Raw genomic sequence first — 11,680 nt, 5'->3', positions numbered from 1 at the left:
ACTGCGTGTCCAGTCTCGCTTTTATGGCCATCATCTTTTCTTTGTACGATTACTCCTTTTATCTACACCCTTTGTTAGTTCTCTTTTCTGGGTCTGTCCTCTCGCTTTTGTTTGTAAGGTGCACTCTCGATCTTAATACCTGTATGATCACTTTTGTCTATACATGTATGTTCACTCTTTATATAGTTCAATCTCTTTTCACTTAAGTTTTCACAATGTTTTCACTGTATTTGATCCTCGTTCCGCTATCTCTCGGATTATGTTCACTTTTGTGATTTGTCTTTGTATATTATTTTACTCTCGCCCCTCTTCGTGTTGACTGTAGTCTTCCTGCTGCCTTTTCTCATCATGTTCTTTCTCTTCTATTATTACATTTTCACTAACTTTTATATTCACCCGCTTTTCTTGATATATATATACATATGTTCGCTTTCTTTTCTTGATTTATGCTCGCTCTGTTTTCTTGATAAATATATTTGCTCTCTTTTCATATGTATGTTCCTTCTCTTTTCTTGATATATATGTTCGCTCTCATTTCTTGATATATATGTTCGCTCTCTTTTCTTGATATCTATATGTTTCTTCTCTTTTCTTGATATTTATGTTCGCTCTCTTTTCTTGATATATATATATGTTCATTCACTTTTCTTGATATATATGTTCGCTCTCTTTTCTTGATATATATATGTTCGTTCCCTTTTCTTGATATATACAGTATGTTCGCTCTCTTTTCTTGATATATATGTTCGTTCTCTTTTCTTGATATATATGTTCGCTCTCTTTTCTTGATATATATATGTTCGCTCTCTTTTCTTGATATATATATGTTCGTTCTCTTTTCTTGATATATATGTTTGCTCTCTTTTCTTGAGATATATATGTTTCTTCTCTTTTCTTGATATATATGTTTGCTCTCTTTTCTTGATATATATATGTTCGTTCTCTTTTTCTTTATATATATGTTCGCTCTCTTTTCTTGATATACATGTATATATGTTCGTTCCCTTTTCCTGATATATATGTTCGCTCTCATTCTTGATGAATATATATATACATATATAATATATATATCATATATCATTCTCTTTTCTTGATATATATGTTCGCTCTCTTTTCTTGATATATATATGTTCGTTTCCTTTTCTTGATATATACAGTATGTTCGCTCTTTTTTCTTGAGATATATATGTTCGTTCTCTTTTCTTGATATATATGTTCGCTCTCTTTTCTTGATATATATATGTTCGCTCTCTTTTCTTGATATATATATGTTCGTTCTCTTTTCTTGATATATATGTTCGTTCCCTTTTCTTGATATATATGTTCGCTCTCTTTTCTTGATATATATGTTCGCTCTCTTTTCTTGATATATATATGTTTCTTCTCTTTTCTTGATATATATGTTCGCTCTCTTTTCTTGATATATATATGTTCGTTCTCTTTTTCTTTATATATATGTTCGCTCTCTTTTCTTGATATACATGTATATATGTTCGTTCCCTTTTCCTGATATATATGTTCGCTCTCATTCTTGATGAATATATATATATACATATATAATATATATCTATATATATATATGTTCCCTTTTCTTGATATATGGTCGCTTTCTTTTAATTATGTTCACCCTACTTTCTCTGTTATTTTCGATCCATTTTCTTTTTCCCATTTCTCTCATATCGGTATAGGCTGATGTTTACTATAGCCCCCTTTCCTATATAATTATATTAATTTCTCTTTCCTGTATATGCTCACATCCCTATGTACTTATATCTCTCTTATATATATATATATATGTATATGTATATTCATATCCCTTTTTCTATTATGCTCACTATGTATTTTACTCTGCTTTACTTAGTACTTAACCTTCACTTCGTTTTCTCATACACTATTAAACTTAACCTCCGCAATCTCATTCCGTATACTTTCTTCCCCCATCTGTGTGTTATGGTTACTCTGTCTTAAACTTTAATGTTCCTTTGCAAAATTAGACTTACATGTATGTCAATACACAATGAGTAATATACGTTTCCATGCATACATGTGGCTTGTCATTTTATGTTATAGATATGTTTTTTTTTCTAATCTCTTTCAGACTAGGACTAGGGTTACTGAGAACTAGACCACCGGAGAGTAAAGGAATATTCATATAACCCTCGGTATCACAGATGTCTACGGTGCACCGTCTATCAGCAAATATCTTCATGGGTCTACTTCAATCACAACGATTCCCGTTTGTACTTTGTCAACGTTGCAGTCAACAAAGAGATCAAGAGCGCCATAGACGTTTGCTTGTTATTATTCTCTGATATTATTACAAATGGAAAGCTTCCTGTGGACTTTGATCACACATTACGAGCATCGGTGTGCGTCGGTGGCTCGGTTCCATATAATCGATTTGCATAAAGGCTTGTGCTTGGCTCCTATTGGTGGGAGCTCTGGTCACGTGACAAATCTATTATACCTTCCAGTTGTTATTATGATCAGTCGGTCAATAGTACCTATTATATCCCGCCGGAGCGTCGCTATTCTACGGGTACACGTGGTGCTGGCGCGCTAACTGTGTAGAGTTTGAAATACATGTGCTCTAGTTTAAATTGAGAGAGGTTTCCTGACATAGTCGTGTTCGCTTCGGCAACACATCTATTAAAATTGGAACGATACAGAGAAGATTAGCATGGCCCCTGCGCAAAAGCTACCGACTAATCTTCTCTGTCCCCGCGTCCCATAGGCCCCCACGCCGGCGCTGTTTTGTGGATTTTTGGGCAGATCGTCTGCCATAGAAGGGGGGCGGAGCCATCGCTGGCGTGGGAAATGGAGCCTTGTTTGAAAACAAATCGGTCGGGTTCGGGCGTATGGAACGCCGGAGAGGGGGAAAAAGAAAGTAAATAATGACATTTTAGGCACGATTTTTATTGTAATGTAATGACGGTTGATTTTTTAATAAATGCAGTTTGTTTGAAATGAAATGAATGTATTTTGCATTTATGTTTGTGTTCATTGTATTTTTCACTTCTGAAAGAGAGAGAGGGGGGGGGGGGGTAGATAGACAGAATAATTAATAGATAAACAAAGATATAGATAAACAAAGATATGTATGTATAGATAGATATTAGATGAATAAATAGATAAATAAGAAGAATATTAGATAGATAAATAAATAAATAAATAAATAGAAAATGAAAGAATGGAAGGAAAGATATATCTTGTCTTTTCAAATTTATTGATTAGAGAGAGAGAGGGGGGGGGGGGGGTTAGGGGGGATAAAGTAATGAAAAAGAAATAGAATGAGAGAAAGATCCTTCATTTATTCATTCCATGACTCATTCATTCATTCATTCTTTCTTTCTTTCTTTCTTTCTTTCTTTCTTTCTTTCTTTCTTTCATTCATTCATTCATTCATTCATTCATTCATTCATTCATTCATTCATTCATTCTTTCATTCATTCATTCCTTGACTCATTCATTTATTATTTCTTTCATTCATTCCTTGACTCATTCATTAATTCATTTACTCATTCATTTTTTTATTCATTAATGCCTTCTTTATTAATTTATAATTGAAGCAAAAGTTTCTTTCCTATTTCTCCTTCCCCAGGGAATAAATAATAAACCTTTCAAAAGATTTGTTGTAGTTTAGTCATGAATAAAAAAAAAAAAATGATATATAATATATATATATATATATGTAGTTGTAAGTGTGGAAAAAGGTATTAAGTCACATTTATACAAGAAGGATGCAAGTCACATTTTTAAAAATAATAATTTTCAAGAAGTCATTAAGATTTTTGAGTGTGAGTGCTAAAAGGTAGTAAATCCCATTTACGAGTGTGGAAAAAGGTATTAAGTCACATTTATACCAAAAGGAAGCAAGTCACATTTTTAAAAATAATAATTTTCAAGAAGTCATTAAGATTTTTGAGTGTGAGTGCTAAAAGATAGTAAATCCCATTTACGAGTGTGGAAAAAGGTATTAAGTCACATTTATACCAAAAGGAAGCAAGTCACATTTTTAAAAATAATTATTTTCAAGAAGTCATTAAGATTTGTGAGTGCGAGTGCTAAAAGGTAGTAAATCCCATTTATGAGTGTGGAAAAAGGTATTAAGTCACATTTATACAAGAAGGATGCGAGTGCCGAAAGGTTGTAAATCCCTCCCCCATCATTTTTAATCTCTCTCTTTTCCTACGTCTTTTCCTCTCCTGGGATTTTTCAAGAAGCATTACTTGGTTTTCCCTCTGCTTTTGACAAGGGCTTGGGACCTTCAAAACATCAACCAATTTTCAACAAATTTGAATGGCAGTTTGAAGAAAGTTGGTTAATGTCTTGGCAGCATTAAAAACCAAACTAGTTGACATTATCACACTAGTTTTAAGAGACCGCTCCACAAAGTCATCGCAAATGATGCTCAACATATTAAATATGGAGCTTCACAAGGATACCCGTGAACGATCGGAAAAAATAGTCACCTTAGGAGTTGCTTGTCTAAGGTACAGTACTTTGTTGTATAACATCCAACATTTATTTTTCTTAACATGTTTCATTGTTACTAAATTCTGTTGCACATTCCACTAAGTCCTCAATGCTTATCCATCATGGATATCGTACTATAGCACTGAGACGTCGTGAATGTCGATATAACTTGAGTCACCACTCGAGATGCTCAATGATTGCAAGAACCAGAGCTCCTCGGGGTACTTTGTGGCGGTGAAAATGAGTTTCTATCAGATTGTAGCTTTTCTCGAAAACTGCTGAAATATCCCATCTGCTTTCGTAGTTGTATTGAATTTGAAAATTTCTGCAATGATTCCTCACTATTCTGCTGCCGCTGTTGTCATCTAACAATTTTTGTAATATGTTCTATATCTTCCAGATGGTCTTTCACTGTTGTTTTAAAACCTGTCCTTATTTCTCAATGAATGTTTGACCCTTTTTCATATGAAGCTGCCCACAATCTCCTCTTTCTACCTATACTGTTTCCTCTCTCCTTGAAGGTTAGCAATCTTCATTCCATTTTTCTCATTCCTCTGGTTTCTCATTAGTGTGTCCTAAATCCATAGATACGATGTTGCTTGTGCCTGACTGGTGCAATGATCCACTTTAACAGGTCTTGTTTTTCATCCTGCAGGAGGTCTTAATCCCCCTCCCTACTGGCATAGCTTCCAGTAGGTGGCGCCAGTTTAGTCGCCGGCGACCCGACTTCTGCCGTCTTGATAAACATATTATTCACTGCACTAGTCCTTCTTGGCTTCCTCCTTGTCAGCTTTCAGCTTTGCTAGTCGCCGTTCTGACATCATCGCCTTCCATTCAGCCAAGGGTTGGTTCTGGGATGTCTCGCAATACCAGCTGCCATAATATTGAGTGTGAGTCTCTCGATCCCTTGGTTGATGACACTGGCTGCATACAATCGGACCTTTCCGGGCCTTGTAAACCTTGGTAGAAACCTGTCCTTCGAGTCGTTGCTGTGCTCTGCGCTTCCTGTTGTAATGGGTGGACTTCGGGAGTGATGAAGGTGGTGGTAGACTCGGCTGTGGTACACTGGGCCGCCAGGTTGGAGGTGTAGGCTGGATGGACCGGAATCCAGGGACAGAGACTGTAGTTGGGGCAGGGGTGGACACAGGGGTTGATGGTACGGCCATTACAGGAACAGGAACCAGAACAAATGTTGGTTGTGCTATTGGTGCTCTCATCTTTGCCTGACCAACTGTGTTGGAAACCATCGGGAACTGGTAGGGCCTTTGGATGGGAGGTGGTGGCAAGGCATGTGGTTTCTCCTTTGGTGGTGGGACAGATTGGTGGGCAGTCATGCTAGGTCTAGGTGCCGAAGCTCCCATCTCCAATGCACTCCTCTCCTCTTCTTTAGATCTTCGGTTATGCCTGTACATGAAATAAGAAAAGGAAGAGAAAGAAAAATGCCATTAGACAGGCTGTATTTCATAGGGAGATAGATATTGCTAAAGATACGATCTATTGCTACATTTGAAATACTTTGTAATAACACAGATAAATTGTTACAAATAAAATTGTGATGCCATTGAATTGCTTTCAATGATTCCATCTAATTCATTATATTTTAAATTGTCTTTGATTTCAAATTGCTGTATTATTTAATTCAGGTATGATTGATATACCATATTAATTATCTGTATGTTCCAAAGTATGTAAAAGAAATCAATTCAATTCAATAAAAGAAATTTCCAAGTGCTCGAAATTTAACTCATTTTACAATATTCTTACCATTGAATGAGGACATATCGATTGATATCTAACAATTGTAGGCGGGTGTTGGATGTTATGTGGGTGGAGGCCAGGACCCTGCTTCGAATGTTCTTGTAGTCATGGATGATAGTGGTCCACCTGGGAATGACTCTCCCTTTGTGCCTCTGGTGCTCTGGGTAGTAGCTGCAGAGCTGACCGATGACATACTCCATAACCCTGTTGGCGTTGGGTACGGAGGCGGGTCCTGAGTTACTTCCAAGAAAGCATCTGTACGAGGGGAGGAAAAAATATACAATGATAGAAAAATACATCAAGAAATCGTGTACAGCACACTTCAACTGCTGGTTGTATTGCTGTAAGTGAAAGTAATAAGGTGATTGATATAAACGAAGAACTGGAATGTGATGAATGAAATCAATATCGGCGAGTTGAGATACTTCTTTTTTATTCTATATCTTTGCAAAGTAGACAAGAAGGCTGCTCATGATTGCATCATGATAAATCACCCAGAAAAATTAATAGAGTTGAATGTACATACCTTTGAGTACTCTCTATGCCTGGGACAACTGGAGATGTTCCTCTGGCTTTGAAGCGTCCTTTGGTGAGCTTCTCTTGGTGACGGGCCGGGCGTCTCACTTGTTGGTCGTATGGATCCAATTCGCTCCAAAGTTTCACGATCTGTTTGGAGTCCCTGGAGCTCATCAGATGTTCGTCACCTCTGAGTTTGAGGAGGTAGTTCCCCAGTGCTTGCACACGGTCGTAACCTGGTCTGCGACCTGTGTGCTCCTCCTGTAAAAGTAAAATTACAATAAAGAGGACAATGCATATGATGGGATTAACAAAAGAGAATTGCACATTGATAAACAGTGTGACTACAATCTATATGTCATTTTCTATAGCCATCCATTTATAAAATGACTAGTGATTATAACAGGAACATCAAATCAAAAAAAGTGAAATAAATAATATTTTTAAATGCAAGCTTTGTATGTAAGACAAGAAAAAAGATAACATCTTAAAATAAATTAATTATTCAGGCCAACTTGTTCTGAATGAAGCCATCAATAACATGTATTATTTTTTCCCATGGACACTTAAAATGAATCATTCATACTTATTTCATTTTATTCATTTATTATAATAAATAAATGAATGAAATAAGCATTATAAAAATACAAATTATTTCTCTTACGTCGGACTCTTCTCTAAGATCCACATCTTCGACATCCTTCACTTCTTCATCTCCAGCAAGTGGTCCACCATCCGGTGTGTCATCCCTTGGAGAATCGGGTGCCCGGGAGACAGTTGCTGGTGCTGTGGATGTTCTGTGAATTGAAGTTGGTGGTGGTGAATCTGGAGCACGTGATACTGTTGCCGGTGCCTTGGATGTGTGGGGTCTGCATCTGGTGGATGGAACCGGCAGTGATGATCTCTGTGATCTGTGTTTCTGTGGTGTTGCTGTAGGTAAAATGAGATAGAAGAAATAGAAATATTTTCTAATGTTGGGAAGTCACTCGGAAGATTTATTATTGTGTTTTTGCAGGTATATCGAATTGTTATTTAATTTAGCAATGAAGAATACATTGATCCAAAAATGGTACAATGTCTTACAAAGAAATAAAAAAGTAAAAGATACAGCATGTGTTTGGACTGCAACAACATCTGAGCAGCAGTGTAAGTTCCCAATTGTCATGGAATAAATTGTTGAAGTAAAGCTCGTAGTAATGACTCCCTGAAAATACAATCAAAGAAAAGTCGTTGAAAATATAGGAAATACTCACTGCTAACGTGCTGTGGTACTGATTGCTGGCTTGACACTCTCGAGGCACGTCGGGATGAAGCAGGGCTTACTCCAAACTCCGGGGGTGGCTCAGTCGGGTCCTTTACGTCCTCTTCTTCCCGACGTCCTACGTCCTCGCCATCATCATCTTCTACCTCCCCTTCATCAGGATGCATGGGAAGTAGCTCCTCGTTGGTCTGGTTGAAGAGATATTCCAGGCCGATAAGCTCCCCTGTAACAAATAAATTGACAGAAAGAAAGGAATACAGATCTAGATAAATTTTGAATAAATGGAATTAAAATTGAGATAACAAAATAATTCATTTCATCAGTTCAATGCATTTTATATTGACATAACTCATAGACCATTAGGAGTCATATATGAATGGACTACAATAGAAAAGGCATTGGCATACCTGTGTGTTTCTGGGGTGCAGTCAGAGTAGGGTTGATCTTAAGTCCGAACAGCTTCTCGGTCAACCGGTTGACATCGTACTCATTGTAGGTGCCATATGATGCGTGAGAAGGCGCAGTGGCAGCTTCAGCATCCCTTGCACGATCGCAGTTCCATCGATGTACCCCCTCAAGAAGGTAGGCCTGGAAGTGGACATTGTTGGCTGATGTCCCTGAAAAATGAAATGAACAAAGTATTTCGAATGTATTATGAAATGTATCCATTGCAATACACAAAAGGAATGTAGACAGAAACCTGTAGAAATAAAGATGCTCCAAATAGTGACATGATGGTGAAGAATCAGCATGATCTTACATTGACAGATTTTATAACACTTGTTTTACAACACTTTAAGTGATATAAGACATGAACTTACCAGGGATGAACCGGTTCATGTGAAGATGGAAGGACTCCAGCGATGTTGACCCTCTAGCACATCTGTACACAGGCAATGTGATGCCACCTTTCACTGACTCTCCTATCTTGGTGTAGAGCTGGACATCTGGTGGATCTTGTAGGCATGCGATGTGTTTCTGCTGTGAGTCCCAAATCTCCCACACTCTGTCGGAGTCAAAGAGGGGAACACCGAGTGTGTCATGTCCTCCCTCGCCATCCAAGGAAGCCAAGAGATCTCCGATGAGTTGGGTAGTCTCCTCCGTTCCTCTGGTCACTCGTCTGCAGTGTCGTGCGATCGAGCTCTTTCCAAGGTGCTTCAGGATGACCTCATCAGAAGTTTCAGCGATGCATTGGTCCCTGAGTTCACCTCTCTTTGCGGCGATGAGTTGATTCAGGTCGTCTGCGCTCCATGCAAAGATGCAGGCTGACAACCGTCTCAGAAAGAACGGGTAGAGTTGGTGCTCAGTGCTGGTGCATCCTCTAGCAAGCCTCCTCATGAAGTGCCAGACGTCAAGTCGGACAGGCATGTCTGGCCACCCCCTGAAGATCCTGGATTCCGCACCACAGCAGCCTCTGTCCACGTACAGAAGCTCTGGTCTAGGTTGGCCGGCTGCTGCATACCGTCTCTGGATGCCCTTGATCATCTCGTAGAGACCGGCTCCCTCGCCAACAGTCATCACGGACATCAGTACTTGTCCGTACTCGTTGCCGACGTTGGATGCCCAAGCAGCAGTCCCTGCTGACTCGCCTCTCAGTTTCCTTGTGATCTGTGATGAAAAGATAAATTTCAGAAATGGAATGAATTTCAAGTATCTTATACAATCATACACATTTATATTATACAGAGAAATGAAGGAAGTAAAGAAACATTGATAAACAAACAGGAATGAGATTACAATTATTAATCAAAGTCTTAATTGAAAGTCCTTAAAGTGTAATGTTTTTGCTGTCAGTCACCACTTAAACCACACAAGCAACAATAAAAGAATTAGATGCTTAAAAGTGGTTGATTGTAATCAAACGTTCATCACCCATTTTCTTGAATTTTTTAAGTTAACCATTTTGTTACACAAGATGATATTACATCAAATGAATAGCACATTCATGTTCACCTTCTTGGTCGAGTCCATCTTGAGGATACGGCCGAATGTAGATGTGATGCTAGCCTTCACTTCATCGATGCGCTCCAGCACGTCGTTGCAGTACACCGTCAGGAGCCAACGATACGTGGGAAGAGAAGACATTGCGGGCGGTGGTGGGCAGTTTGGTCGATTGATGAGGCCCCTTTCACTGGCATTGACGAACTCCTCAACCACAGAACAATACTGGGCAGTCTTTGCAAGCCAAGCATCGGTGTGGACCTCTTTGAGCTTGCGGATCATCTGGAATGGTCCGTTGCCAAGTGTCCTGTCCCGCATCATCCCGATGATTTTCCTGTCACAAGCACCTCTGTAGCAAAAAGAAGAAATTTAGGAATCAGTATATCACTGTCATATGTCTGTCATATGGTTTTGAAATATCGCATTATAGCAGTATAGGGTGCAATGAAGTAAAGTATTAATAATTAAAATTGTATTTATATTGCGCTTAACATGATGTATCTAAGCGCTTGACAAATAGCATACATTAACATAATTAATCATTTAACAAACAAGAAAGGAAATGTAAAGTGTAAAGTATTTTCATATTACAAATTAGGTAAGCAAAGTTGGGAAATACAAGATAATGATAATAATAAGTCAATGACGTTAATTAATTAAATAGTTTGAAAACAATAAGTTTAAGAAATAAATTAACAGAAATACAATGACATATGAATTGTGTTATAATAATAAAGCAATGCAAAAGCTATACATAAACAAGAAATAAAGGAATATTCTTTGGATATTGACAAGATATTCACTAACCTGTATGTGAGCAAGACCGGGAATGACAGCCGGTGACTGGTGTCCAGTTGGTCTAAGATGGGCTTGCTCCAACTGATGAACTTCTTGTGACACTTTCTGCATTCCAGGTACTCAGCACCCATGTTGTAGAATCCATCAATGTCCATGACCTGTCGCACATGGGAGTAGACACCGGCTGATAACAGCTCCTGACCGTTGCATTCTTTGTTGGGACAAAGAATCTTCAATCCCCAAAGCTTGCGAGGCATCCACATCAGCAGTTTGGTCGCAAAGTAACGTGCTGGCTTTGGAGCTTGGCCTTGAGCGAACTGTGGTAAAGGTGGGAAGAACCAAAGTGTGTTGATCTTCTGCATGTCAAACTCAGGCTTCCCACGGGCTGACACCTTGAACAAAGCACGTGAAACCCACTGATGATCCTGACGTGGTAGTGTCTGCTTCCACCCTTCGGTCAGGAGGTACTCTGGAAAAAAAAGTACAAAGATAATTTAGACGAATATACAGATATATTAATCTTTGAAAGAGATTCAAGTCACATCATAATAATGTAACATGCTGGTACATTGAAAAATGAAATCAGGAGAATAAAGGCAAATAAAATAAGGAAAACAATATTTGTCTTCTAATAATGTACAAGTAATGTTACAGTTATTACATTATCAAGCTACTTCTTCTCTATGTAGGTGTCATCCAATCATTGTTCACACTAATCGTGCAAAAAAGTTCAATCTTAAATGGCAGGTGCAAGGGAAGACAGTCTCTACTATAAAGAAACATATGTATTTATTTCAATGCTTTCAAGGTATTCTCAATAACCACACGTGTAGTGCACACTAACAAAAAATTATATCTAGTGTTGGACTTTATTAGATTGGTTGCAGTACATATTTCTTGTCCCATAAGTTAAATGTCCAGAAAAGAAAA

General features: G+C 38.1%; 1 pseudogene; it reads left to right on the top strand.

Moving 5' to 3' along the window:
• The first annotated feature begins 2,625 nt into the window (after positions 1-2,625).
• Positions 2,626-2,695, top strand: LOC135157980 (U6 spliceosomal RNA; annotated as a pseudogene).
• The last annotated feature ends 8,985 nt before the right edge of the window (positions 2,696-11,680 follow it).

This window comes from Lytechinus pictus, unplaced genomic scaffold, assembly GCF_037042905.1.
Source record: "Lytechinus pictus isolate F3 Inbred unplaced genomic scaffold, Lp3.0 scaffold_20, whole genome shotgun sequence".
NCBI lineage: Eukaryota > Metazoa > Echinodermata > Echinoidea > Temnopleuroida > Toxopneustidae > Lytechinus > Lytechinus pictus.
Note: the sequence above shows the minus strand (reverse complement) of the source record. Positions and strands in the feature narration are given on the sequence as shown.